General features: G+C 39.9%; 1 long non-coding RNA gene across 2 annotated transcripts in view; it reads left to right on the top strand.

The window, feature by feature from the left end:
* Positions 1-27,374, top strand: part of LOC134289574 (uncharacterized) — a 110,832-nt gene that overhangs the window by 49,524 nt on the left and 33,934 nt on the right. Inside the window, exon 3 of one of the 2 annotated variants that reach the window (XR_009998564.1) lies at positions 17,813-17,939. The exons of the other annotated variant lie outside the window; for it this stretch is intronic. This is a non-coding gene — a long non-coding RNA (uncharacterized LOC134289574). Of the gene's footprint in view, positions 1-17,812; positions 17,940-27,374 lie in introns of those variants that run through there. 2 annotated transcript variants of the gene reach the window in all.

The raw sequence follows: 27,374 nt of genomic DNA on the forward strand, positions 1-27,374 counted from the left end.
GCGCAAATAGTCCACTGGTGGTGTGCATGGACCTATTCCCGTACCTAAATACCGGCCGACGTTGTCGATCGTAGGGTTTCCTGGTCAGCTTCTTGTCAAAATGTCTAACTTCATGCTAGAACTACAATCTACAAGCTTTTTGCTCCATTCACTAGCTTATTCCATGAAATCTCAGCATTTTCTTAGCATCCCCAGCTTGCTCTTAGAAGCTGTTCTGAAGTCTCCTATCATTTTTGGAATAGAACTTTTTAAGGTTATCTAAAACCATTCATGAGTATAAGCAGTTGGATTTTGCATGCTTAACCGTTATGTGGCCGGCAAACTTTTTGCTTTTTTCTACACCGTGTATTTTAAATGGGTGATGGGTACCCGGGTACCCTGCCGGCCACATAAGGGTTAACTTGTGTGCTTGAATGAAATTTTTGCTTGTAAAGCCTCATGCAACTATGTGCTGCCAAGTGTTGAGTTCAATGTTCGTTCGGGAATGCTCAAGAATTCTCTTGAGTCTACAAGCGTAGTCAGTCAGGGGCGTCTTGAACGCCTTCTGGAACGAACGCTTATAAAACGCCTCTGAAAACCTTCTGAAGCTGAGAGCAGTGATGCAAAATCAATTTTAAAAGGCAGTATGCCATATGAAGCCCCTTCAAACCCCTTGTAACCTCCTGAGACACCTAAACCCCTAAAAAAGCCCCCTGTAACGCCTTTGAAGCCCGCTGAAAATCCTCTGAATCTACCTGAAATACCTTCGAAAACCCTCTGAAACCCCGTCGGACTCCTGAGGCACCTGAGACCCTCTAAAACCCCATTTGAGGCATTTGAGACCCTCCGAAACCCCTGAAAACGTCTCTGAAGCTCCCTTATAACGCCTCTGAAATCCGCTAGAAAAAACTCCGAAACACTTTGAAGAGACTCGAAAACCTCATGAAATTCCCTCAGACCCCTTGTAACGCATCAGAGACCTTCGAAAGCCTTCCAAAAGCGCATATGAAGTCTCCTGAAACAAAATGAAACGTCTCAAATCTTCGTGAGCCTTGAAGCCTTCTAAGAATCTCTGAAACCTCATGACACACCCTGAAGTGCATGAAACGCTCCTGAAGCGTTCTCGGGTATTCAGCAGAACCCTACTTAGGGTGACAGGTTCTATACGCGGTCGGTACTTGAACTTTTCATAAAGGAAATTTCTCTGACTTCCTTGGGCTTAGAATAGTTATCTTCGTGCCTGCCACACGTTATACATACATTTATTTGTTCAACATCATTAAGACAAGACATAATCAACAATAGTACGCCACAATACTCGATTTGTGGCTGCCGCTCTCCATCCTTGGTCGCGCCCGATGCTCGCCAAGTTACGCTCCACCTGGTCCGCCCATCGTGCTCTCTGTGCTCCACGCCTTCTTGTGCCAACCGGATCAGTTGCAAACACCAGCTTTGCAGGGTTGTTGTCCGGCATTCTTGCAACATGCCCTGCCCACCGTATCCTTCCGGCTTTAGCCACCTTCTGGATGCTGGGTTCGCCGTAAAGTGCAGCGAGCTCGTGGTTCATCCTTCTCCGCCACACACCGTTCTCCTGCACACCGCCGAAGATCGTTCTTAGCACGCGTCGCTCGAAAACTCCGAGTGCTTGTAGGTCCTCCTCGAGCATGGTTCATGTCTCGTGCCCGTAGAGGATCACCGGTCTCATTAGCGTTTTGTACATGGTGCATTTGGTGCGTGGGTACATCTTTTTCGACCGCAGTTTATTTTGGAGCCCGTAGTAGGCCCGACTTCCGCTGATGATGCGCCTCCGAATTTCACGATCGCGGCTCACGTTGTTGTCAGCCGTCAGTAAGGATCCGAGGTAGACGAATTCCTCCACCACCTCGAAAGTATCACCGTCTATCGTAACATTACTACCCAGACGGATCCGGTCGTGTTCGGTTCCGCCTAAAAAGTACATGCTTGTTTTTGAGGTACAGCTCTGCCACCGTTCCAAATGTTCTGGCGATAATGTCCATGTCGTACGCAAAGCACACAAATCGACCGGATTTTGTGAAAAACGTTCCCCGGCTGTTAAGCCCGGCTCGTCGCATCACACCTTCCAGAGCGATGTTGAAGAGTAGGTATGAGAGTCCATCACCTTGTCGCAGTCCCCGGCGAGATTCGAATGAACTGGATAGTTCACCCGAAACCCTTGCCACACGTTATACACATGCCAAATGGTCACTGGCAGAGGAAGATCTCAGTTAATAGCTCTGACAGTACTCAAAGAACACTAAGCTGGGAAGAAGGCTTTGTCCCAGTTGGAACGTTACGACAAAAAGAAGAAAGAGGAAATAAGAAGTTATTTAAATAAACCCATTCAATCTCCAGTCAAAGTTTACACAGATAGCTTACTTCTTACTTTGTCAATTCGTAGAACCGTGATTACCATCTCCGGGAAAAGCAGCAGCTCGCTCATCCGCACTCTCAAACCCAAAGGCAACCTCTCAAGTGCAGCACGGGCTTACACCACTCTGTTTATGCTCTGAAAAACTTCAAGCTTCTTCTGTGAGCAACCCCTCGCCTCCTTCTTCAGGCCGGGTGGTGGCGGCGGTGGCGTAGCCACGTCTTCGCATCGCAATCGCAATCGGATGAATGAAGGAAGCCACAGCCAGCGAAGAATCTCCATGGCGTTCAACGCAAAGTCATTTTCATTACAATCAGCAACGGGGCGCGAGCATAAACCTACCTACCTTTCTTCGCTTGACGCTCAAGCGAGTCAAGATTCAAGAATGCCGCGTTTCTTTACTTTGTTGATGGTTGTTGTTGCTGTTGTTCCTCTATCTGCGTTTAAAGTTGATTCGACGCGGCCAAGATGAGCTATGTTCCGGAAAGAAAGGTGCTATTTTCCCGCGCCTCCGTGGTGCAGCAGCAGCATCACGTTCTTCACGCGGGCGGCGTGGTTTCGATTAGGTTCTTCTTCAGCCAAAGAGCTTTGAATTGGCCACGAGTTTATGGTTTGTTGTTGGTGAGGTTTTTGAGAACGTTTTTATTTGGACGAATAGATTGGGCTTTCGAGGATGGTGAATGGGAATTGCGTAATAATGAGGCACGAGCTGCGAAGTCAATGTACTGAGTTGAAGAAGCCACATAAAAGTGGGCCAAAACGGAGGAAGTTTGTTCGGCTTAAAGTTACCGGATGTTTTCATTATAATGTACGATACATTTATTGTGCCGTTGAAGGACCTAAGAGAGTAGAGTTGCGAAGAAGAGCGTGGGGTGAGGTGGACATCGAATTCCGGATGGCTATCGATTCCGCTGGATCGTTACCTGTTCTGTGGCGAAGTTGGTTAACGCATCCTGACTTGCGAATTGGGGTGACGTGGGTTCAAATCCCAGCAGAACTACACTGTGGCGCATAATTGATCGGACAAATGCTGATTTCCATACAAAATGGCCAACTTTGAGATGCCGGTACTATGATTCACTTTGGTGGATTGAGTTCAATTTTTGACACGGAACTACGAATTACACGTGTAAATCAAAAGGGTGCCTTCTTCTTTGAATTCTGCTAGGATCCTATTTGCAAAATTCACATTTTACAGTTTTTTTTTAAACAACGCTGACACAAGTGTTTTTCACCACGATTTTTTAATTCCGTATCGAACGTGAGAATTTATAGATCTTTTAATTCATATATTTTTGTTGAAGGCAAGAACGAATGTTCCACGGCCGGAATGGCACTTTCAAAAAAGAAGCACTGCTCGGAATGATCCATCCCGGAATGGAAAAACTAGTTTTTGACCCATGGATTTCTCCAGGAGTTCCTCTCGAGGATTACCCCAGATGTCCCTTTTTGAATTCCTTCTGGAGTTCCTACAGGAGTGCCACTAGGAATCGAGATTTATTAAGGAACGTATTGTTGGTTTTAACTAAGAGATTCTCTTCTGAAGTTTTCCAAGAGTTACAATATAATTTTTTGTTTTAAGTTTCAAGTTCTTCAAGAGTTTTTCTAAAGTATTCTTTACAATTTCCTAATGGAATTCTTCCAAGATTAAAAAAAAAATCTGGGATTATCTAGAAAATTCTTTTAGGACTCTTCCAAGAATTTCTCCAGGATTTCGTCGTGAGGTTCCTGGGGCAGTTCAGTTTGGTATTCGTGCTGGTGTTCGATGCTGGTGTCTGGGACTTCGATCGTGAATACTTCCAAGAGATTTTACTGAATTCTCTCTATATTTGTGCGTTTTCTTCACGAGAATCCTACAGGAATTTATTCCAGAAATCCTGCAGTAGTTTTTTTAGGAATCTTCCAGGAATTTATTCGGGGATATCTCCAGAAGTTGCCTCTGGGAATTCTCAAGTAGTTTCCCTGGGAATTTCCTCGGACTCAAAGAGTTCCTCTTCTGAGAATATTCTTAGAGCTCCTTCTGAGAATCCTCCGGGAGTTTCTTCTGAAAATACACCGGAAGTTCCTTCTGGGAGTACTCCTGGTGTTCTATATGGGAATCTTCCAGATGATATTCCTGGCAGTGTTGAAAATTTCATTTCGTCATATCTAAATTCAATCACCTACAGCTAATTTTAGAAGCTGAACCTGAGAATATGGAATATGAAAAACTTGTGCGGCTAGACCAGTTCTGCTAGAAAGTCACGGAAAACCCGATATTTTTTGAATATTTAAGGTAAATGTCACGGACCACCTTTGAAAAATGCCAAATGATATTCACCGTGAATATCATTTGGCATTTTTCAAAGGAAGCCCGTGACATTTAGGTTAAATATTCGAAAAATAGCGGTTTTTTCGTGACTTTCTAGCAGAACTGGTCTAGCTGCACAAGTCTTTCATATACCATATTCTCAGGTTCAGCCTCCAAAATGAGCTGTAGGTGATTGAATTTAGATATGACGAAATGAATTTTTCAGCACTGTTCCTGAGAATCTTCCAAGTTTTTAGAAGAAGTTCCTTCTGAAAATTATCCAAGAGCACCTTATGGGAATCCTTCAGAAGTTCCTTCTGGAAACATTGCAAGAGTTCTCTTTGAAATCTCCAGAAGTTCCTGCTGAAAATTCTCTAGGAGTTTATAAGGGGAATTTTCCCGAAATTCTTCTTGGAGAAGCTTTAAGCATTTATTCTGGGAATAGTTCTGGATCTTTCCGGAAATCTGTCAGGAGTTCGTCCTGGAAGTCCTCCAGGAGTACTTGCTGCAAATTCCGCAGAAGTTCCTTTTGCAAATCCCTCAGGCGTTCCCTCTGAAAATCATCCAAGACTTTCTTGTGTGAATCCTTCAGAAGATCCTTCTAGGAATCTTGTAGAGGTTTCTGAAATCTGCAGGAGTTCCTGGTAGGAATCCTCCAGGATTTTATGGCAAAATTTCTTCAGGAGTTTCTTGTGGCAATCCTTCAAGAGTTCCTGAAGAAATGCATGGTTCGAATTCCTGGGTTCTAGAACAAAAAATCCTGCAGGAATCCTTAAAGGGGCATCTGAAGGATTTCCTGGAGACATCTCCTGAAGGTATTCATAGGTATTTGGAATATGTGGATCCACAGAGGCCATCCAAGGTGGAACCTCCAAAAGAAACTTCCTCCAGGAATTCTTCCTTAAAACCCTCCAGGACTGCTGCAAAACTGCTGGAATTTCTTTTGAAAATCCTACAAAAGGTTCTTCTGGGAGCCCTCCTGGCGTTTATTATGAAAATCTTCCAAACGGTATTTCTGGAAATCCTCCAGGAATTTCTTCTGAAATTGATCCAAAAGTTGCTTTTGGGAAATCCTTCAGAAGTTGATACTAGGAATCATGCAGGAGTTATTTCTGTAATCTTCAGGATTTTCTCGTGGAAATCTTCCAGAGGGTTCCCTTCATGAGTTTGTTTTGGAAACCCTTCAGGAGTTCCTGAAGAAATACTTTGATCAAATTCCTGGATTCAAGACCAAAATCACGTAGGAATTCGTTAAGAAGTGTCTAAACGACTTCCTGAAAAAAATCCCTAGAAGAAATTCATGGGAAGCTGGATGAATCTACAGAGGCAATCCAAGGTGGAATTTTCAAAACGAACTACTTGCAGGATTTCCCAGTAGAAATTCCTGAAGGAATCCCAGATGGAATCCCTACAGTAGTCCACAGATGTAGTCCTCAGAATTTCCGGAGGGCTTAATAATGGACTCCCCCAGAAGGAATTATTGGAGGAATCCCCAATTTGAGTTACGTTTCAAATTTGCTTAAAAACTAAATGATTATTCTAATTTACAGCAAAATGAAAACAAAATTTGAAATAAAACTCGATTCCAGGTCTTCGGCGTGATTGTGCTCAATTTCAATTGATAAAAAAAATGATATCAAATTGCTGCTGAAAACAAATTAGGCTTTCGAATTGCTTTCATTTTAACGTTGGACTCAGGAGTCCAGCTGTTGGTTCTTTGTAGAATTTTCACTGAACAAGTCAACCACGTAGCGTAGCAACTGCGATATGAACGATCATCTATGCTTATGCTCATGTTCATCTTACTCTATCAAATGCGCCATAAAAACTTTTGATGTGTGATATTTTAAGTCATTCCTGTAGCCGCCGTTGGAGGTTCTACATTGATTCACGCCATATTTCATTGGTTGATTGATTGCAACACTGATTTCAGGTTGAAGCCGTAAATTCATATTTTGATATTTTCAATGAAATAATGGTTCTAGTTACTTGATCAATTCGCTAGAACAACTTTCGTTTTCTGGTTCTGGACTTGGTTATATGTACTTACTAGATGGCGCAAAGGTTGCTACAGAGATTACGTTTTATTGCGGGGTATAAGTCCAATTTCAAATGTGAAGTTTTTTGTCCTGATATACTGTTGTTGTTCTTGTGAACATGTTGTTCATATGGACGTGAATTTTCTATTCAAATGGTTTCTAGTTAGAAAATTTCTCACAAGGTAGTGCTGTTGTATAATTGGTTTGATTTGAACATATCTCAGCCAAATCTAGACAGTTTTGGTGTTTTCCCACCCACAGGATCAAAACGCATGCAATGATCTAGAATAATCAACGATTTTCTGTAACTGAAAGCCAATAAAAAAACAAGTTTCCTTATATTTTTCCTTGGACTTCTACCTCTAGCGTACTCAGCTTTTTCTTTTTTCTCACTCACTCTCGTAAACAAACACGAGAAAGCTCTTTCTTGTGTTTATAAAAAAGAGAGAGCGAGAAAAAAAGAAAAAGTTGCGCACGCTAGGTCAGATCTCATTCTCCAGAGAATTCTGTAGAAAATGATTCCAGGATTTCTCCTGGAACTGCTGCTGGTATTCTTTTCAACATTCTTTCTCGGATTCCTTCAAGTGTTCAAAGAATCCCCTCAACATTCACAAAGGTCTCCCCACCAAGATTCTGTCAAGGATTTTTCCAGAAATATCACAGGAGTTCTTTCCTAGATCCCTACCACCGAGCTTCTTCCACGAATTCCATCCAGGTTTCCATTATTGATTTCTCCCGTTAGGGAACGTTCAAAAATTACGCCCAACATTTGGTAGAGGGGAGGGAGGTCCAGGAAAGTGTGACAGTACGTGTATAAGGTATAGAGAAATAACGTGACAGAGGTGGGAGGGGGGTCTAGAATTCCTAAAAAACGATGGACGTAATAAATGAACCTTCCCTTATTGAAAAAAAAAATTTCTCCTGGGTTTCTATCAAGGATTTCTCGTAGGAATTCTCGAATTGTTTCTCCCGGTATTCTTTCAGGGATTTTCCGGCCTTTCTCTCGGAATTCCGTCAACGATTGCTCTTTGGACTCCATTAGGGAATCTTTCCGGGATTCTCACAGATTTTTTGCTGGATTTCCATTAGAAACTTTTTCCGAGATTTTTTTTATTGATTCCTCCCGGAATTTTATTTGGGATTTTCCGGGTTTTTTCACAGATTGTTCCAGAGATTCCATCATGGATTCCTCCCAGGAGTCTTTTATTGATTCCTCCCGGGATTCCTCTAGGGATTTCTCCTGAACATTGAACATTCCTTTTAAAAATTGCTTCCAGAATTCTTAACATTGACATCTCCTAGGATTTCTTCGTAGATTTTCCCGAGTTTCCTTTAAGTTTTCATCCCAAGATTCATTCAGGAAATTTTTTGAATTCTTTCTAGGATTTCTTTAGAGACATCTCTCGATATTTCTTCCGACATCCCTTTATAGATTTCTCCCTGGATTCCTTTTAGGCTTTCTCCCAGGATTCCGTCCGACATTCTTCTCAGGAATTCCTACAAGGGATTCCTTTGAGGATTCCTCCAGGATTTTTGTTTACAGAGATTCCTCTAGAGATTCCATATGTGATTCCTCCAAAAATTTCTCTTGGTTTTTTTCATTCATTTATTTCAAAGTTCTTTTAGAGTCCGTTCATAAACTGCATAGACTCGTAGAGGGAAAACTGGTCTGATCAATGTCTATGGCTCATTCATATTTTGATAATTTCGAAAAGTCTACGAGAAGGGAGCCGGGAGTCAAAAATTAGTCCATACATAGTTTGTGGACAGCGCCTTATGGATTTTTACTGCAGTTTTCCAACAAGGTTTGTTTGGATCTTTCTTCTGGCATCGCTTCAGGGATATCTCCAGAATTCTGCCAAGTATCCCTCTTAAAATTTGTTTCTGGAGTTCCGCTAGGAATTCCGTTAGGAATTAGAATACTCTCGGGGAACCTTCATTAATTTTTCCCGGGAATCCTTCATTGATTCCACCCGGGATTTGTTCATAAAGATTTTTCGGCTTACCATTAGGGATCCCTACTGGAATTCCTTTAGTGATTTCTCCCGGGATTCTCTCACAGATTATTCCCGAGATTGCATCAGGGATTCCTCAAGGATTACTCCTCGGGTTTTACTGGGACTGTTTTAGGAATTTCTTCCGGGATTCCTACACTAGTTACTCTTGGGATTCCCCTAGAGATTCTCTTAATGTTTTTATTCAGAGATTTCTCTCGAAAGGATTCCTCCAGAACTGTTTAAGTGATCTCTCCCGGGAATTTCTCCAGGACACTCAAAGGGATTTTTATTTTTAAATTGTTAATTTGATTATTCTAATATGTTTAGAGATTCCTTCAGCGATACATCTTGTTTTTCCTTCGTATTTTTCTTTCGGGATTTCTTCAGGAATTCATCCGAGGATTCTTTCGTTGAGTTCTCCAGAAATTATTTTATCGAATCTTCCCGAGATTACTTTAAGGATTCGTCCCGGTATTCGTTCAGTTATTATTTTGAGGACTTTTCCGAAATTTTTTCATTGATTACATAATTGATTTATTCCGGGATTTCTTCTCGGCTCTTTTTTCGGATATTCCTCTCGAGATTCATTTCGAGGATATCTCCGGGATTCATCCAGAAATTCCTCGATATATTTCTTCTCGGATGCTTTCATTGATTTTTCCGGGATTTTCCTTAGGGATTTCTCCCGATACTTTATAAGAGTTTCTTTCCAATTTCTTCAGGATTCCTCCAGAGATTTCTCTCAGGATTCCTTCCGAAATTTCTTTTGGGATTCTTTCAGGGATTCCTTTCGAGGTTCTTTCAGGAATTCCTCCAGAATCCCCCTAAGGACTCCTCTTGAGTATCTTTCAAAGATTTCTTCAGATATTTTCCCTCCGATTTTTTCATTGAATATTCTAGGATATCCTTTAGGGAGCATTCATAAAGTACTTTACGTTTAGGAGAAGGGGTGGTTCTGAAAAATGTAACAAGCAATGTGTTAATTATTGGGGAGAAGGGAGTTGAAAATTTCCATTTTAACGTGACGTACTAAATGGATGTCCCCTTAGCAAATTTTGCCTGATAATTTTTCCAGAGATACTTCAGAATTTCTTTAGTATTCCTTTCGAGATTTCTTCAGGGATTTCGCTCTGCATTCCTTTCCAGACTTATCCTAGGATTCTTGCAGGGATTCATCCAGGATCATTTTAAGAACTCCTTTTGAGTTTTCTCCAGGGATTACTCCCGGAATTCTTCCAGGGTTTCCTTCCGATAATCGTCCTGCGATTCTTTCGAAATATTTTTCCTGGATTTCTTCAGTGATTTCTCCCGAAATTCGTTGAGGGATTCCGGTCATGATTTCTTTCGGCACTTCTTTCTCTTGAGGTTATTTTGGAGACATGATACCTATAGATAACAACTATTCAGGGATTTCTGCGAGGAATATTCCCGAGAATTATTCGATTGTGTAACAAGTTAAGTAAAGTTGGGCGTAAATTTCAAATTTCAATTCCAAAAGGTCCATACCGTTATACGGAACGCTTGGAAATGCTGACCAATTAGATTTAGTCTGAGATGTCTGAACGCTTTAGTCGTAATCTAAGCAACGATAGCTTAAGTAAATTTCACCGAAATTGGAATTCAATGCGCATAATAATTCCATCCATCACACAGCTTGAACATCGCCCAACTCCCACCCCCGCTGCCTGCCTGGTTTCTATGATTATTTCATCTATTTGGTCCGATTCGTTTCCGTTAGCTTTTCCGTATATATCATCCAAAAATACACCCACGCACCACCTAGCATCAGCAGCAGCCTAGCCTGACTAGACGGGAAATGGCAAACGAATTTCCTGAGTAGCCCCACTAGCCTTTCTTCGGGCCAGTTGTTGGCCCGAAATAACCTCTTCGGCTGAATTATACACAATGCTGGCTGGCGGCACAGCACCACCATTTCTCTACTGCGCTGTAGGCGAATGTGGAGGAAAACACACGAGAAAGCAAATACAACAGCCAACAATAATCAAATGTAGAGGTAAATATAATTATTCTAATCATCGAGCTGATAATCTGATACGACGACGACGACGCGTGAAGAGCAAAACAACAGAGCCTGCCTTCTCGGACTTCCAGCGCCAGTGCGAACGAACGAACGGCGCCGCTGCGTTGGCTTGGTCTACCGCCGGGAGAAGTTGTTTGGACTTGGCCAGGCCCGACTTGAGTTGCGGATTTCCCCGAATGACCCTTTTTCTGTTTTGGTTGTCGTTCCACTCCACCCATCTCCTGTTTTATTCACGTTGCTATTAATAGTCGTAAACTTGCGGCAATGATGGTGCTTGCTGGCCATAAAGGATTTGACTTGAATGCAAAGTGACCGCACGATTTATTCCAATCGTAAACACGTGATTCTAGAAAACGATGGGACGTTTCGCGCAAAATAATCATGCGGGTATTAAGCCATTCCGTCCGAGAGATCCGTGACTTTGCCGGTTCACCTTAGGTCGTTGGGGGAGTTGGTGTGAGAAGGATCTTCCGGGTAAACACTTGATGGATTTCCTTATGTCCTTTCTGCGGCACATTTTCATCAGAACTCCTATATTTACAAGGGCCCATATAGCCGAGGCGGTAAACGCGCGGGTATTCAGCATGACCATGCTGAGGGTTACGGGTTCGATTCCCGGTCGGTCCAGGATCTTTTCGTAAAGGAAATTTCCTTGACTTCCTTGGGCATAGAGTATCTTCGTGCCTGCCACACGATATACACATGCAAAATGGTCATTGGCAGAGGAAGCTCTCAGTTAATAACTGTGGAAGTGCTCATAGAACACTAAGCTGAGAAGCAGGCTTTGTCCCAATGAGGACGTTACGCCAAGAAGAGAGAGAGAGAGAGAGAGAGAGATATTTACAATTTCACAACATCGGTGTTTGGGATAAAACTGGATTGCTAAACTGCTTCGAACCTCGATAAAACCAAGAGCTATTGAATATTTCGAATTGAATACTCAAAACTGGCCGTTGTTGTTCTAAGGACTACCGCTTTTGATTCGTTTGTCGAAGATCCTGGGTTCAATTCCTAGTCTAGCCCATCCCTCGTCTCATAATTTGTATTTATTTTAATCTATTTTCTTATTCTTATTCACATAAACTAGCATACATTTTCATACGCCATTGATAGAAGAAAGAAGCAGCAATCTGCACACACAATCTATCACCTTACGCCTTCAAACGGCAAACCACGTACCAATGTGAGCCCTCTGCCAAACAGTTATTTCCCAAACACTCTGACATCCCAGTAAGAACTTGCGCGGTGACACAGTGGTACATACGGTTTGCCGTGGACAAGCCCAGAACATCCTTAGGCTTTCAACCAAATCTATTTAATGAAAGTATCGTTATCGTGCATTTGAAGTGCATCTAATCCCATCCTCTCCTTTATAGCCATAACGACGTTCTAGACTTCCCCATCATTTTGCGCACTATTCCCTCAAAGGCGTTCTTCCATCTCAAGCCCGCCCTATAGACTATAGTACCCATATTATAATTTACAACACAAACTCGGCGTGTTTACATTGATGCCGGCTTATTTAGTTGACTGCCGTCGTAGTCGTCGTCGTCGTTGCCATTGACCGAGCGTCGCGTCGCACCGTCGTCGTCGAGTTGTTGTTCGCGTACACATATTTGAAATCTAGTTGACCTCTCGAAAGGTCAAAATCTTTTCTCCGCGAGCGGTTCCGATCGAACGGTGCCAGAGCACTCGGTTTCTATGCAGTCTACCGCGATCTCTAATAGTGAATTTCGCCTTATGGTATTCCTACCATCATGGAAATAATTCTTCTCAGAGCCGCCTAATAAGACAACAGAGAAGGAAGGTACACAAAACAATGCACCCGATTAGCTGGTGAACTTGCATGACTTGACTGTCGTCGCGACAACGAATTCGAGCTTCCTGAATGCGCTGGCTGGTTGTCTGATGGTGTCTACCGTACAGTATCGAATGCTGGGCATACACGCAGATGTTGAAGATTTTATCGGATGTTTCAAACTTGTTTACCCTGCCGAAGATTACAAGAGTGGCCGACACTCTGAACCTCTTCTGAGCCTATGGCTCAAATGAACCCGGATACTTGGACATCGGCGAACGCAACCCATAATGGACTCCCAATCGGACTGGAAACAGGAACAACCAAACAGCCACACATCAACATCCTCGTGCTCTTCATTCTACTATGATAGGGTGGAAAGTGAAAAGCAGCGCAACGTCAACCAGTTCGATGTAGTACAACTAGAATAGAATACATTTAGGCGCTGTACAAAGTGTATGTACAGCTTCTAGTTGGAATCGCTCACGCAGTGCCCTAGTGGACAATAGAGCTGTAAATTAGGCTAAGTGATTGAAGAATAAAAAAACCCTGAAGCACCCTCAGACCCTCTGTAACGCACATGATCCCTCCGAAATCCCCAAAACGCCCATTTAATACCTCCAAAATCGGATGAAAATAGTGTGAAACTTCCTTAAATGCATCCGAAACCACGTGAAACCCCTTCAAGCCCCCTCAGACCCCTTGGAGCGCACATGAGAACCTTCGAAACTTCTAAAAAACGACCCTATAACGACTCTGCATCCTCCTGAAATGCCTCCGAAAACATCCTGAAACCCATGAAGCTCCTCGGACTTCCCGGAACGCAAATTGGGCTTCCCTTAGACATACTCCTTTGAAACTTCCCGAAATGCCACCGAAAACCCCCTGAAACTCCCTGAAGCCACCCCCAGCAATGCCCCCCCCCCCGAAACCCGTGTAACGCCCCTGAAACCTTTTGAAAAATCTTTGAAACATCCTGAAATACACCCAAAAACCCTCTGAAGTATCGCTGGCTTCCATGTAACTAAACTGATCCACTCTAGAACCCTCGCATACGTCCCTGTAACGGCTCCAGACCTCCCTGAAATCCTCTGAATTTTCCTGAAATGCCTCCGAAAACCACCTGAAACTCCCTAAAGCTTGGCCCCCTGTATCGAACATGATATTCTCCAAAATTCCCGAAAATGCCCCTGTAACGCTTCTGAAAACCGCCGAAAAACCTCTGAAACTTCCTAAAATACCATAGAAACCCCCTGAGCATCCCTGAGTCCCTCCATAACCCACAATAACACGAAGCCTCCTCGCACCTGAGCTTCTCTGAAACCCCCGAAAACGCCTATATAATGCCTGCAGAACCCTCTGAATCTTCCTGAAATGTCTTCGAAAACCCTCTGAAGTTCCCTCGGACAATCTGTAACGCTCAAAAAAACTTTCGAAACCCCCCGAAAACGCTCCTGAAGCTTGCTGTAACGTCTGTGAATCCCCCCTCTCCTTTCCTAAAACTTCCTTGAAAGCCTTCTGAAGACGGGCTCTCTTAGCAGCTCTTAGAATCTTTTAGCCACTTGCCTTTCATGAACTTTTTTGCAACCTTGAGATCCATTTAGGTAATAAACTGAATCCATTTGAGAAAAAAAAATCTATTCAACCCGTCCTAACTCTCACCAGTTTTTCCGGATTCCTACCGGCAATTTTCCACGATTCGAACAATTCTTTCCATTGCTATTTCTTCAAAATCGTCCAGATGCCCTGAATTACGACCGTTTTCTGAAAAGGGTTTTCCTGCAGAATTTTTGACAAAGTGTAACACTCCATGCATTAGGTATACGAAAAAGCATGACGGAGTGGCGAGGGGGGTATAAAATTCCTGAAAAACTATGGACGTCATATTTAGAGCTTACAGCTTGAACAAAACCAATTGCTCCTCATACAAACATTGTTATGAAGGGGGTTGGTGGGAGGGTGTCTGAAAAGAACAATTTTGGCGTTATGAAATTTGTTAACGAACTCCAGAGATGTTTCACAGTTTTTCAAGATTTATGCTGGCCTTTATCTCAAGATTTTTCCGGTGTATCCCTTGGAGTTTCTTTTTGGGAGTTCTGCATAAGCTTTTGGTGATATTTCTTATGGAGTTCTTTACGTTCTCACAACTTCTTCGAGAAGTTTTTCCAAAATTTTCTTCGTAGTGGTTTGAAGGATTTATTCATCATAAGATTATCATGAGATTTTATTAGGGATTCTCCCGGAATTACTTACTGTATTTTTTCTGAAATTGACTCGGGATTCTGGGTGTTCCTTCTGGAGTTTCTTCAATAGTTTCTCCCGGAGTACCCCAAGTAATAATGATAGCTGAATAACAGCTTATTCAGTCAAAATTTTCAAAATGAAGCTCAAGAGTAGCTCATTCATCTGTTGTACAGCAATAATGTTCGTTGGGACGTGCAGGAATTTTTCAAATACTTTTCCAGAACACCTTTTGGGATAGCCTACGAAATTGATTGTAAAAAAATCACAAAGAAATATCTGAAAGAATGCAGGTGAAATCTTGCGAGAAAGTCTAGGAACACTATTGGAGAACTTTGAAGAAATCTTGAGAAAAACTGGGACAGCTCGACAAAAAATTCTGAGAGTAGGGTAAGAAATCAAACTTTGAACTAGTCAAATTGTAATCTTAATTTGAACCATTTCGAAATTCATTAAAACGACGTACTTTTTAGGCAAATATTGTTCCGAAAAAGATGTTAAACAGCTTTCCTTAATATAACCTGATAACATGGACTTTAAAAGCATTGAAAAAAGCGTTTTTGTCATGGAAAACAGAAAAATCACTGTGATTTCACCCATTTCCCCCCAGAGAAAGCACATTTTCGGTGCACTCGTACAGCTCATGCATTGTATCACACGCAATATGTGAACACGTCAAATGAAAGCTTATTTATCGTAGAATCGACCAACCGAATAATATCCCGCATTATTTATCATAAAATTATCAAATTTAAGTAATTCTTACTTGGAGAATGTTATCTTAAGTTGAACCATTTGTAATCTAAATTTGAACTAGTAAACGGGGGCGAGCTTCCAGTGTTGGCCAGCAGATTGCGCTAGTGGTTGTTTTGTTTACTCTAGGGGGATGAAAAATTTCAATTTTAGTTTCCAAGGTTTCTGAAGAGTTTAGAACATTCTTAGTTGAAATTCCACTGCCTATTAAAAAATAGTTATGGGAATTAGCAAATCCATGTGTTTTTCTATTGTTCAGCACGAAATTGGTTGTTGTGGGAGATGCTCGAGCTGCTGCCGCCAGTAGTTCCAATTAAGATTAAAATTGGTTCAAATTATGATTACGATGGTTCAAATTAAGATTAAAATCACTGTTGACGAATAATCGAATTTTTCAATTAAATTCGGTGCAAATACAAACTTTTTACCACTTAACAGATAGGTTATACCCGTGGTTTTCATGTACATAAGATTTTGCCGTAGTAAATTATTTCCAGGTGGGAGAAAAAATCACTCAAAATTTGCGCTACTTCGGAAAGCCTCAATTTGGTTCAACTTTTGATTACCTACCCTAGTCCCGGGACACGACTCATTAGGGAAATTCCACGCGAAAATCTGAAAATAGTTTTAGGTAATTCTGGAATGATCTTCTGGGGAATCCCGGAAGATGGAAGATGGAAGAAATCTCGCAAAAATTCCGAATGAAATTATTGACAACCAAACCCGGAAAAACACTAGGAGAAATTCCTGAAGCAACTTTGGATTAATTTTGGAAGGGTCTCCGAAAGGAATTCAGCGAAAAACTTTTGGAAGCATCTCGGGAAAACCTCTTGAAGAATTCACGGGGGATACTTCTGCAGGAATTATGGGATGAACTGTGGGAGAAATCTCAGGAACAACTCTCAGGAACGCCGAGGACCGAGGTCCCGATATGAACTAGCCTAGGGCTAAAAATCTCGTTAATACAGATAAAAAAAACTCAGGAATTCCGGACGGAACACCGCAAAAACCTCAGATGGCAGCAAATCTGGAAAACTAACTCTGGATGGATTTCTGGGAGAAATTCCAGGAGGACCTATTGGTGAAATACCGAGAGGACCTTCGAGTGGCATCCTGAGAAAAACTGAAACATCTCGAAAAATCTTGGAATAATTCCGAGGCACGAAATATTTGGGAAACTCCAGAAGATAATCTGAAAACCTTTTAGGAGGAATCCCGGAATGAACTCCGAGAGAAATCCCGAAAAATTCTTTGGAAGAAATCTCGCAATAAATCCAGGAGAAACTATTGCCAAGAAGTTGGGGAAATCCACTATGAGAAATTTGTGAAGGAACTTTGGACAGATTCTGAAAGAATCTCCGAAAAGAATTCAGCGAAAAATTGTAGAAGAAATCCTGGGAGGTACTCCTGTGGAATTCCTGGGATGAACTCTGGTAGTAATCTAAGGAAAAATTCTCAGAAATTCCGAAAGGAACACCGGAAAACTTCAGAAGGAACTCTGGGAGCAAATCCGGTAAACAAACTTTGGATGGATTTGCTCTAAAATTATTTCTGAACATTTCCCCCGAAATTCTAACCTCTATCCACTTTTTTTGGATTTCTACCGGATTTCCTTAAATTCATTAGCAGTTTCTCGTAGAATTGTTTCCGCGATTTCTCTTGAATTTATCAGTTTTTTTTCCTGGAGATTAGCAAGAGTTTTTTTTTCTTCATGAGATTCTTCCAAGAATCCATCCAAAGTTTTTTTTTTGTAATCTTTGTTAGTATCTCAATCAATTTTTACATTCTTCAATACACAGAACACCTAGATTAAGTTGAAGAATGTAAAAATTGATTGAGATACTAATAAAGATTACAAAAAAAAAAAACTTTGGATGGATTCTTGGAAGAATCTCATGAAGAAAAAAAAAACTCTTGCTAATCTCCAGGAAAAAAAAACTGATAAATTCAAGAGAAATCGCGGAAACAATTCTACGAGAAACTGCTAATGAATTTAAGGAAATCCGGTAGAAATCCAAAAAAAAGTGGATAGAGGTTAGAATTTCGGGGGAAATGTTCAGAAATAATTTTAGAGCAAATTACTTTAAAAAATCTCTGATTGTGATTTTCATCCTCTTATAGAAATTTTCAGTCTTCGGTTGGTTCATTTCCGTTTGGGTTTTTTCAGTGTGCCATTAAACCTGCTTCATGTATTTCTCCTCAACATGTATTTCTCCTCAAACGTGACCAGAAATTTATCCTGATTTTAACTAATATTTATCCTCTTCTTTCTTTTCTTATTCCAGGTGAGACCAAATTCTTGGACATTCTTGCATATTCCAGGGCCGTAAGTTTACGTCAAAACGGGAGTATTTGAACAAAGATTTGTAAAACTCGTAGGACTCGTAGAACTTCATCAATTCAACTTCAGACTTAAAATCGTCATAATTGGATTGTTGACAGCAATCCGACCACAAATTTAAGTGAAAGTTTGTACGATTGTTTTAGAGTTTTTTTTTATTAAAAAAAAACAAACTGGTAGCCTTTTTTAGGATTATTTTTCAATCGGAACGTGCACAACAATTTAAACTCCATTAACCCTTCAGCGCGCGCGCTGTTGTAAAAAGTACAACACCACCAAAAAACCTCGCTCGTTGTATACAACGTGCGCGCGGTGCAGTTTCGGTTGCTCGATGGCGCGCGTCCTGGAAGGTTAAAAATGTTTCAAGAAAAAAACAATTGAAAAATAAATCGCAAGAATTTCATGTTTTCCCCTAGAAGTTTTGCCATAATTTCTTTAAAGAATTTTTCATTATTTTTGTTTTAAATTTATTTTATTGTTGGAATTGTACTACATTTTATTATTTTATATTTTTCTCATATTTTTTGTTTTTTTTTTTTGAATTGTATTACCCCAACAAACATTATAGCTGTACAATGCATGCAATGCATAAATCGTTCTTCAGCTTGATTCCAAAAATATAAGCTGAATAGGCTGTTGTTCAACTGTTATTGTTACTTGGGACATTTCATTTATTTATTTTTATTTTTTTTATGGAGTTGTATTACATTTACATTTATAGAAATTTTGCCAAAATTTCTTAAAAGAATTGAAAATAATTATTTCAGTTTATTTTTTTTCACTTTAATGTTGAAATTTTTTTTTACACATTATTATTTTATTATTTTTTTTAATTTTTTTTTATTTTTCTCATTACATTTTTTCCGCTTGAAACCGATTTTGTTTCAAAAAAAAAAATCGGAACTATTTTTAACACTTCCTTTTTATCCCTTATTCTAAACTCAAACGGGGTGGGGGTTTAATTAGGGAAGTTTGAGTTTCAATATCATCGTTTGTGTTATACGGCTGTGTTCGAAGGAAGTTTCTGCCAGGCTTTTTATATACAAAGGCCAAACAAAAGACCACTTGCAGAATGTGACCCCTAAAGTCGAAGCGGAAAGCTTTCCACCATAAGCTTTTGAAGTTTCTCATTCGAATCCCTTAAGAAATCTCACCGAATTTCACTAAGGGTTCTCACCAAAGAAACCCTAATAGGATTCTTATCTGAATCCACTGAGATTTTTCACCGGTATCGTCAGAGGATTTTTTAAGCAATTTTCACTAATTTCTTACCAATATCTGGATTTTCACCGGAATCTCATCAGTTTATCCGAAATATGCTATGGTTTCTCATCATAATCCTCTGAAAATTTGCACCAAAATCCCCTGAAGATTCTCAGCGGAATCTTCCGATGATTCTCACCGGATTCCTCCGAAGATTCTCACTTGAATACTCCGGTTCTGACCGGAATCTTCCAAAAATTCTCACCGTAATCCTCGGAGGATTATCACCGGAATTCTCTGTGGATTCTTACCTGAATGCTCTTAGGATTCTCATCGGACTCGTGTGAAGATTCCTTGTCAGAATCTAGTGAGTTCTCCAATTAATCCTACGAGGATTCTCACCCGAATCCTCTGAGAATTATCACTGGAATATGGGTAGTTTGACAAAATCTTTTGATTTGAGCGGTCAGCTATACTTATTAGACTGGGTCAACAAAGTCGATTTTTCGGAACAAAGCTTTTTCGATTCATTTTAGCGTCCAAAGTAACTGCGCAAAATTTGGGAGCGATTGGTTGCTTCCCCGTATTCCGCATTGCGATTGAAATTTGTATGGAATTTAGTATGGGAAAACGTGCTTTTTTGCATTTTTCTCATTAATTGAAATTTTTCGTCTAAACCAGTCTAACCAATGACGGTAAAGTATAGCCTAGGATATGCCGAACAACTTTGCCTAAGACCAAAAAGTGATCCGACACTTGTGAAAAAAGTTATAACGTATAGATTGCCCAGTGGTGCTTAACATTTAACATGTAAAGGAATAACATCAATAATAAAATCTCAATTTTTGCCCTAAGTTACCAGGTGAATAACTTTTTTCACAAGCGTCAGATCGCTTTGCAGTCTTCGGCAAAGTTTTTCGGCATATCCTAGGCTATACTTTAACATCATTAGTTACATGGTATCGGACAAAAAAAAATCAACTTATGAGTAAAATGCAAAAAAGTACGTTTTCCCATACTAACTTCCATACAAATTTCAATCGCAATGCGGAATACGGGGACGCAATCAATCGCTCCCAAATTTTGCACAGTTGTTTTGGACGATAATATAGATTGAAAAAGCTTTGTTCCGGGTTGATACGATCAAATTTAAAGTTTCTCCATACAACGTTGACCCACTCTAATACTTATGCTATTGCTCATGGAATCCTCAGGATTTTTTTGAAGTTTCCATCAGGACTCTTGTGAGGATTGCCTGCCGGATTTTAGTTCGGATTTATATCGGAATCTTCTAAGGCCTCTCGGCGAAATGCTCCAAAGATTCTCATCTAAATCCTTTAAGATTTATCACTGGAATCTGAGTATTCTGACTCAAATCCTATAAAAATTCTCTTGTTGTCAATCACGATTCAGCAACTACAACTTGTGCGCTCATCTATAATCATGCACATGAAATCCTCTGGAGAAAACTCTCAACGATTGGGACGATTTTCATCGGAATCTTCCGATGATTCTCACCGAATTCCTCCGAAAACTGTCACCGGAATCTTCCAAAGATTCCCACCGTAATCCTCTAAGGATTATCACCGGCATTCTTTGTGGGTTCTCATCGGAATGCTCATAGGATTCTCATCGGACTCCTGTGAGGATTCCTTGTCAGAATCTAGTGAGGATTCTCACCGGAATCTTTTAAGGGTTCTCACATTAATCCTACGAAGATTCTCACCTGAATCCTCTAAGAATTATCCTTACTGGAATCTAAGTTTTTTGACTGAATTTTTAAACAGATTCTCTTGTTCTGGTCAATCGCGGTTCAGCAACTACAACTTGTGCGGTCATCTATGATCATTCTCATGGAATCCTATGGAGATTCTCACTGAAATCCTCTGAGAACTGTCACTGAAATCTTCTGATAATTACCACTGGAAACGGCCGCCGATTCTTACACGGAGTTTTCCGAAGATTCTTACCGAAATGCTTCGAAGATTCTTACTGTAATACTCCGAAAATTCTCACCGGAATCTTCCAAAGATTCTCACCGGAATCCTCTGAAGATTATCACCGGACTCCTATGAAGATTAAAAGTCAGAACCTAGTGAGGATTCTCACCGGAATCTTCTAAGGATTCCCACATTAATCCTTTGAATTCTCACCTGAATCTTTTGAGAACTATCACTGGAATATCCTCTGAACTTTGTGGTCACTCATGCTCATGAAATTCTCATGTGAATCTTCTGAAGATTCTCACCGGACTCCTGTGAAGATTCCCTGCCGGAATTTAGTGAGCTTTCTCACCGAAATCTTCTAAGGATTCACTGGAATCCTCTGAGGATTCTCACCGACATTCTCTGTAGATTCTCATCGGACTCCTGTGTGGATCCCTTTTCAGAATCTAGTGGGGCTTCTCACAGGAATGTTCTAATTTTAAGGATTCTCACATTAATCCTCCGAAGGTTCTCACCTGAATCATCTGAGAATTATTACTGGAATATGAGTATTTTGACCAAATCCTCTGAACTGTGCGGTTATCTATACTTATGTTCTTGCTCTTGAAATTCTTACGGGAATCTTCTGAGCGTTAAGTAATTTGTGGATGGCGCTTTGCAACATACGAGGGACGGTACAAGTTTATATCCCCTGAAGAAAGCCGAGTACAATGGCCAAAACGTCGGAATTAAACAAGTAGTACTTGTCTTGATTAATTGTTAGACTGGAAAGCCACCCGAAATCAACTGTTTTCTACTGTCGATCCTAATTCCAAAGTATTTTGGCTGAAATCCTCTAAAGATTCTCTTGTTCTGATCAATCGCGGATCGGCAACTACAAATTATTCAATCATCTATGCTCATGCTCATGAAATCGTCTGGAGGTTCTCACTGAAATCCTCTGCAATTGTCACTGGTATCCTCCACCGTTTCTCATCGGATTCCTACGAAGATTCTTACCGGAATCCTCCGAAGATTCTCACCTGAATATTTCAAATATTATTACTGGAATCCTCTGAGGATTCCGGCATTCTCTGTGAATTCTCAACGGACTCTTGTGAGAAATTCTTGTCAGAATCTATTGATGATTCTCACCGGAATCTTCCAAGGATTTTTACATTAATCCTTTGAAGACTCAATCCTGAATCATCAGAGAATTAACACTAGAATACGACTATTCTGCGCTTATCGCATCGGCTATGTAGGCCCTTCCTAACATTTTTCAGTCAAATAGACTATAAGAGGTTCTTAAAACCATCATAAAGCCAAAATAAAGATATTCCGTTTTATGATGGTTCTCAAAACCTCTACGAGACAAATTGGCCAACAAAATGTTACTTGGGTTCTGAGAGTTCTGAATATTTTGACTAAACATCTATTTATTCACAGTTACCATTATGAGCACTACTGATCGAAAATCCAGCTCCCTACGGTACCCAAACGAACGATCATTTGAGCTCGCCTAACTACCCGGTTCACTGTGCAAAGGTCACCACGCCGGCACAACGCCACCCATGCCGGTATGCGCAGGGCTCAAGGTAACCAAACGAGACGAGCTCTACCCGTTTCGTTATATGTAGCTAGGTACGAACGGAGAGATTCTAGAACAAACTGTTCGAGGGATGCAAATACCCCCATCCATAGCCTAGCCTGTAACAACTTGTATTAGAACGTGCTCCGCACAGGGTAATTTGCCGAGTGCGCATAGCTTACTATAGCTTAAGCTGGTTGAGTTGATGCTCTCTGCCCGCATGCACTTGCTTCGTTGCATGCGTGTACAATCAGCTAGTTCAGTGTCAGCGGATCTTTCCGTTAGGTGCTGCATGTAAGATTGGTTTACGGCGCGATAGCAAACCGAGTTCCGAGGTTGATTAGGTTTCAAGCTGACAAGCCAGCAGCGCTGCGGAAGTATAATCTGACTCTCAACTGGATGGGATATTAATATATTGTAAATTTATTGCTAACCTACATCGTATTGATTTGAAGGCTCTACGGTAGGCGGTTGTTACCGTCGCAGTTTAACTCACGTGCTTATGAACGAAGATGGATTTGATTGCTTTGATGACTGACAGAGCTACCGGTTTCGGTGAGCTCGTTCCATCGCCAATTTTCATAGTTGACCAAATCTAGTTGCAATCCAACAAGTTTCAAATTTGTAGAGTACAGCTTAGTTCCCTAATCCGATTGGCATTCGTCCTCCTCCAAAATCTATTATTCCGATGAAACCTGTCGTCCGTCGTGACCTTTTCCCCGCCCCCCGGCCCCTTATTTACGTCAACGCCAAATTTAATATTTATATCACATAATAATCCATTCGCCCCGGTCCCGAGGGAGAGTGATTTCGGTTGCTCGTTCCACACTACTCCTCAGATCGACACATAAATCTCTATCCCGATCGACGTAGCCGTAGCTATGTAGAGGCAGTAAACGATGACCTCGTCGTTCGTCGTCGATGGACGGTCGCGACATGATTGCCTTGCGAAACCGAGACGAGGTGGTGGGGTGTCGTTAAAAAGAGACATCCTTCGCCGAGTAGCAGTTCCTCTTGAGTTCGCGTCCTACGCGTCCGTCGTTGTCCCGGGGTTCTATGTCTAGATGTTGTAGAGAAGTGAACCAGGGACAAAAAAGCTTTCAAGAGAACGAAGGAAAAAAAACACCAATAAGATAAATTGGAAACCCAATTCCAAACTGGTGCTCTCGTAGGTTACCGCTCCAGTGTGTGAGTGTGAGTGGGTGTGGGTTTTGATGGGATTTGCGAAGATTCGTATTTCCTATATCGCCGGCAGTGGCATAGCGAAGATGTTTCCATGGGGTGACTGGGGGATAACGAGTTTCAAGCTTTTGACTTGTAGAATTTATATTTCATTGTTCAAAAAAAAAAAAAAAGAAAATGGAGAAAAATCAGTGACTTTTGTTTTTCAAATTTCAATTCAATTTAATTAAATTAAATTCTAATTCAAATCAAAAATTGACATTGTCCATTTACCTCTTCACACCTTTAATGAATAAATATTCATCAAGAAAAATTTAAAAATATCCTCATGGCTAAATCTACGATCAAAAGAAACTTTGCATAAGCGTTTAAGTGTACATAAATTGAATTTCAATTAAAAAGTGATATTGTGGCCTATATTAACCGAATGTCCAATTTTTAAAAGTTGGAATTCCTATCTTATAAATGCCAAAACCTAGGTTCATCTATTAAAAAATCAGAATAATTGAAAAAAAATAAAAATAAAAAAATCCATCCGATCCATTGAAATAAAAAAAATCCAATCCGAATTTTTTGAACCCTCTGAGCAGAATACCCTCTTCGAATGAGTGTAATCAGTTTTGTACCTTTAAATTCCGCCCTAATTTGGCTATTCTTTGGGCAGATATGCGTATTTCGACTACCACTTGTAATCTTCTTCAGTGTCAGTTATCCACTGGAGTAAGGGATAACTGACACTGAGGAAGATTGCAAGTGGTAGTCGAAATATCTGCCCAAAGAATAGCCAAATTAGGGCGGAATTAAAGATAAAAAACTAATCACTCATTCAAAAAAAAAAAAAAAAAAACAATTTCAATCATCTTATGAGTTTCTCGTGTGAAATGCAATATATTTTTAGTGGACTTTCTGCAGAAAACCATGGAAAACTATCTTATTGAACTCCTGTCACAACTTCAACCTAACGGAATTAAATGACAAATTTCTGGCGTTATTTCAAATGTAGTTGTTGGCAAAATTTCCGGCAGAAAATAGGTTAGAAAATCAGGAAGAACATCTGTTGGATTTTCGAGGATGTTTAGATCAAAGATTTGAATGCTTTTCTGGCAGACTTTATGAATAAATTATCAGAAAATTTAATGGAAAACAAAATGAAAGACTTTACAGTTCACAGATATTCTACCTGAATTTTATCTCATACTCGTTACTCGAAACTCGTTAAGGAAATATCATGATTCATCACAATTTTCTTAAAAAAAATCATAAAAGATTTGGGATACCTTCAGAGATTTCACCAAAGACATCTCAAAACATTTCATAAAAAATTTCTTCATAAATTTGTTGAAGAACTGATTTTTCTCCAGATATAATTACTATATTTTTCATGTAGTTTGTAGGAATTCTTTGAGAAGTTTCTTAAGATTTTTTTTACCAGAAATTTACAAAATTTCCTGAAGAAATTCCATTTTCGATTTTTTTTGTCAAAATTACTCCAGAAATCAAAATATAGTTGACAACGAGGCATATTTTTTTTAATTAGGAGAACTGTCAAGTTTAAATGTGGAACTGTCAAATTTAAGAAAAAAATAATTTTAATTCGCCAATTGGAACAGACCCTTAGTATAAATTAGAATAGACCAATAATTACCTATTAGATTTTGTGACTATCAATATTAGATTTTGTGACTATATCAATAAATACCACTGCCTTAAAGATTATAAACTATGTGTTGGTACGGCCAGCCAATTTTAAATTGGTAAAATAATATCCTTGGTAAAATTCACCGAAAATTAAATGACATTTTCTGAACTTTTTCATGGTACACTTTTCAAGTTTCCTTGGTAGTTCTGTTGGAGCTTAGTCTAAGATTTTTGTGAGGAATTCCACATGTTCCACAAGGCAGTTCTTCTAGAAAATCGTCTATGAATAATTAGGAGCCTCAGAAATCTTTGTTTTATGTGAAATTCATTAAACACATTTCTAACTCCTCAGATATTTAAATAGATAAACCGTTTTTCGCGAAACTTATTCTGTAACTCTTTCATGGATTTTCCCGGAAATTTGAGCTTCACTCGTCTCGCCATATTTTTTTTCCTTAAAATGTATCTAGTTTTCATAATTTTTGAAAGAGTTTTACCATAAGTTTACCAAAGAACTCCAAATTGTTTTTTTCCACAAATTTCTTCAAACATTTCGCCGAAAAAAAAGTTTTTCAAATGTTTCTTAATATTTTTCGTCAAAAATCTATTAAAGTTCTCTTATTGTTTATCGGGTTCTTCATTTTTTATCCATAAATATCGCAAAACTAGTTCAGGAATTCCAATGACAATAATATTTAAAAATCTCGCCTGAAATTGGACACCAAAATTTCAAATATGCTTTTTGAAACAAAACCCTCTTTCATAGCTGTGGATTGTTTTTGATTGCTCCCACGTAATTCACCGCCACTATCAGAAAGAGGAACAACTTCTCTGTCTATTATTTCCTGTGTTTTACGTTTGAAATGTAAAGTACGATCTACAACTTTCAAAGAAATTTATTTATCCAAAAGCAGCTACAGGGGACAGACAATATTTCGAATTTCCAAAAAATTTCCAACTAGCTGTAACTTTTCGAAAAATGCTTCAAATAGTCTCAAATTTTCACTGAAAGTAATTCAACAAGTTGTATATCAGTGGTCAAATTTTGGAAAAGAAAGGGCTGTTCTGTACGAAGTTATAAAGATTCTAGAAAAAGGTATAATTATCCGATAGCCCACTTTGAGCTGTTACATCTTCGGATTCAATGAACCAAATGCAATGAAATTTGGACAATTTATGACTTATATAATAAGCTCTGGAAAACGTTAGAATTACAGTAGACGTTCGATAACTGCAACATGTTTACGTTTCAGTTAGCGAACAAAATTCGATAACTGCAACGTCAGATGGGCGTCAACAATCCATCAATTGACGTTAAATGAATGAAAAATTCATTCGATTGTTCATTTGGGCTGACTTGGCGCACCGTTTTGACGGATAGCGGTGCGATAACTGCAAATTTGTTGCACTTACCGGACTAGCAGTTAAAAAGCATTGCAGTTAAACCGTTTGCACCGACCGAACGTCTACTGTAACTTGAAAAGTTTCGAAAAGTTACAGCTAGTTGAACTTTTTTTTGAAACTAGAAATTTTGTCTATCCCCTGTACGTTCTTCTTAAAAAATTTAAAATACACATTAAAAAAATACTGGGGCCTCCAGTTAGCCTAGTGGTTAAGGCTATGGATCGCCAATCCGGAGACGGTGGGTTCAATTCCCGTTCCGGTCGGGAAAATTTTCTCGACTTCCCTGGGCATAGTGTATGCTTGCCTCACAATATACAAATGCATGCAAAGAAAGCCCTTCAATTAATAACTGTGGAAATGCGCAAAGAACACTAAGTTGAAGCCAGGCAGGCCAAGCCCCAGTGGGGACGTAGAACCATAAGGAAGAAGAAGAAGAAGATTATGCTGAAAAATAGAAAAAAGTTACGTTTTTCAGCAATGTAGGTGCCGAATTGCACGTATAAGGCTTTGAAAATTTTCCCAGAAATTCAAACAAAGCTATATCTCTAGAAACTCATACATAG

The sequence above is a fragment of the Aedes albopictus genome, chromosome 3, assembly GCF_035046485.1.
Source record: "Aedes albopictus strain Foshan chromosome 3, AalbF5, whole genome shotgun sequence".
NCBI lineage: Eukaryota > Metazoa > Arthropoda > Insecta > Diptera > Culicidae > Aedes > Aedes albopictus.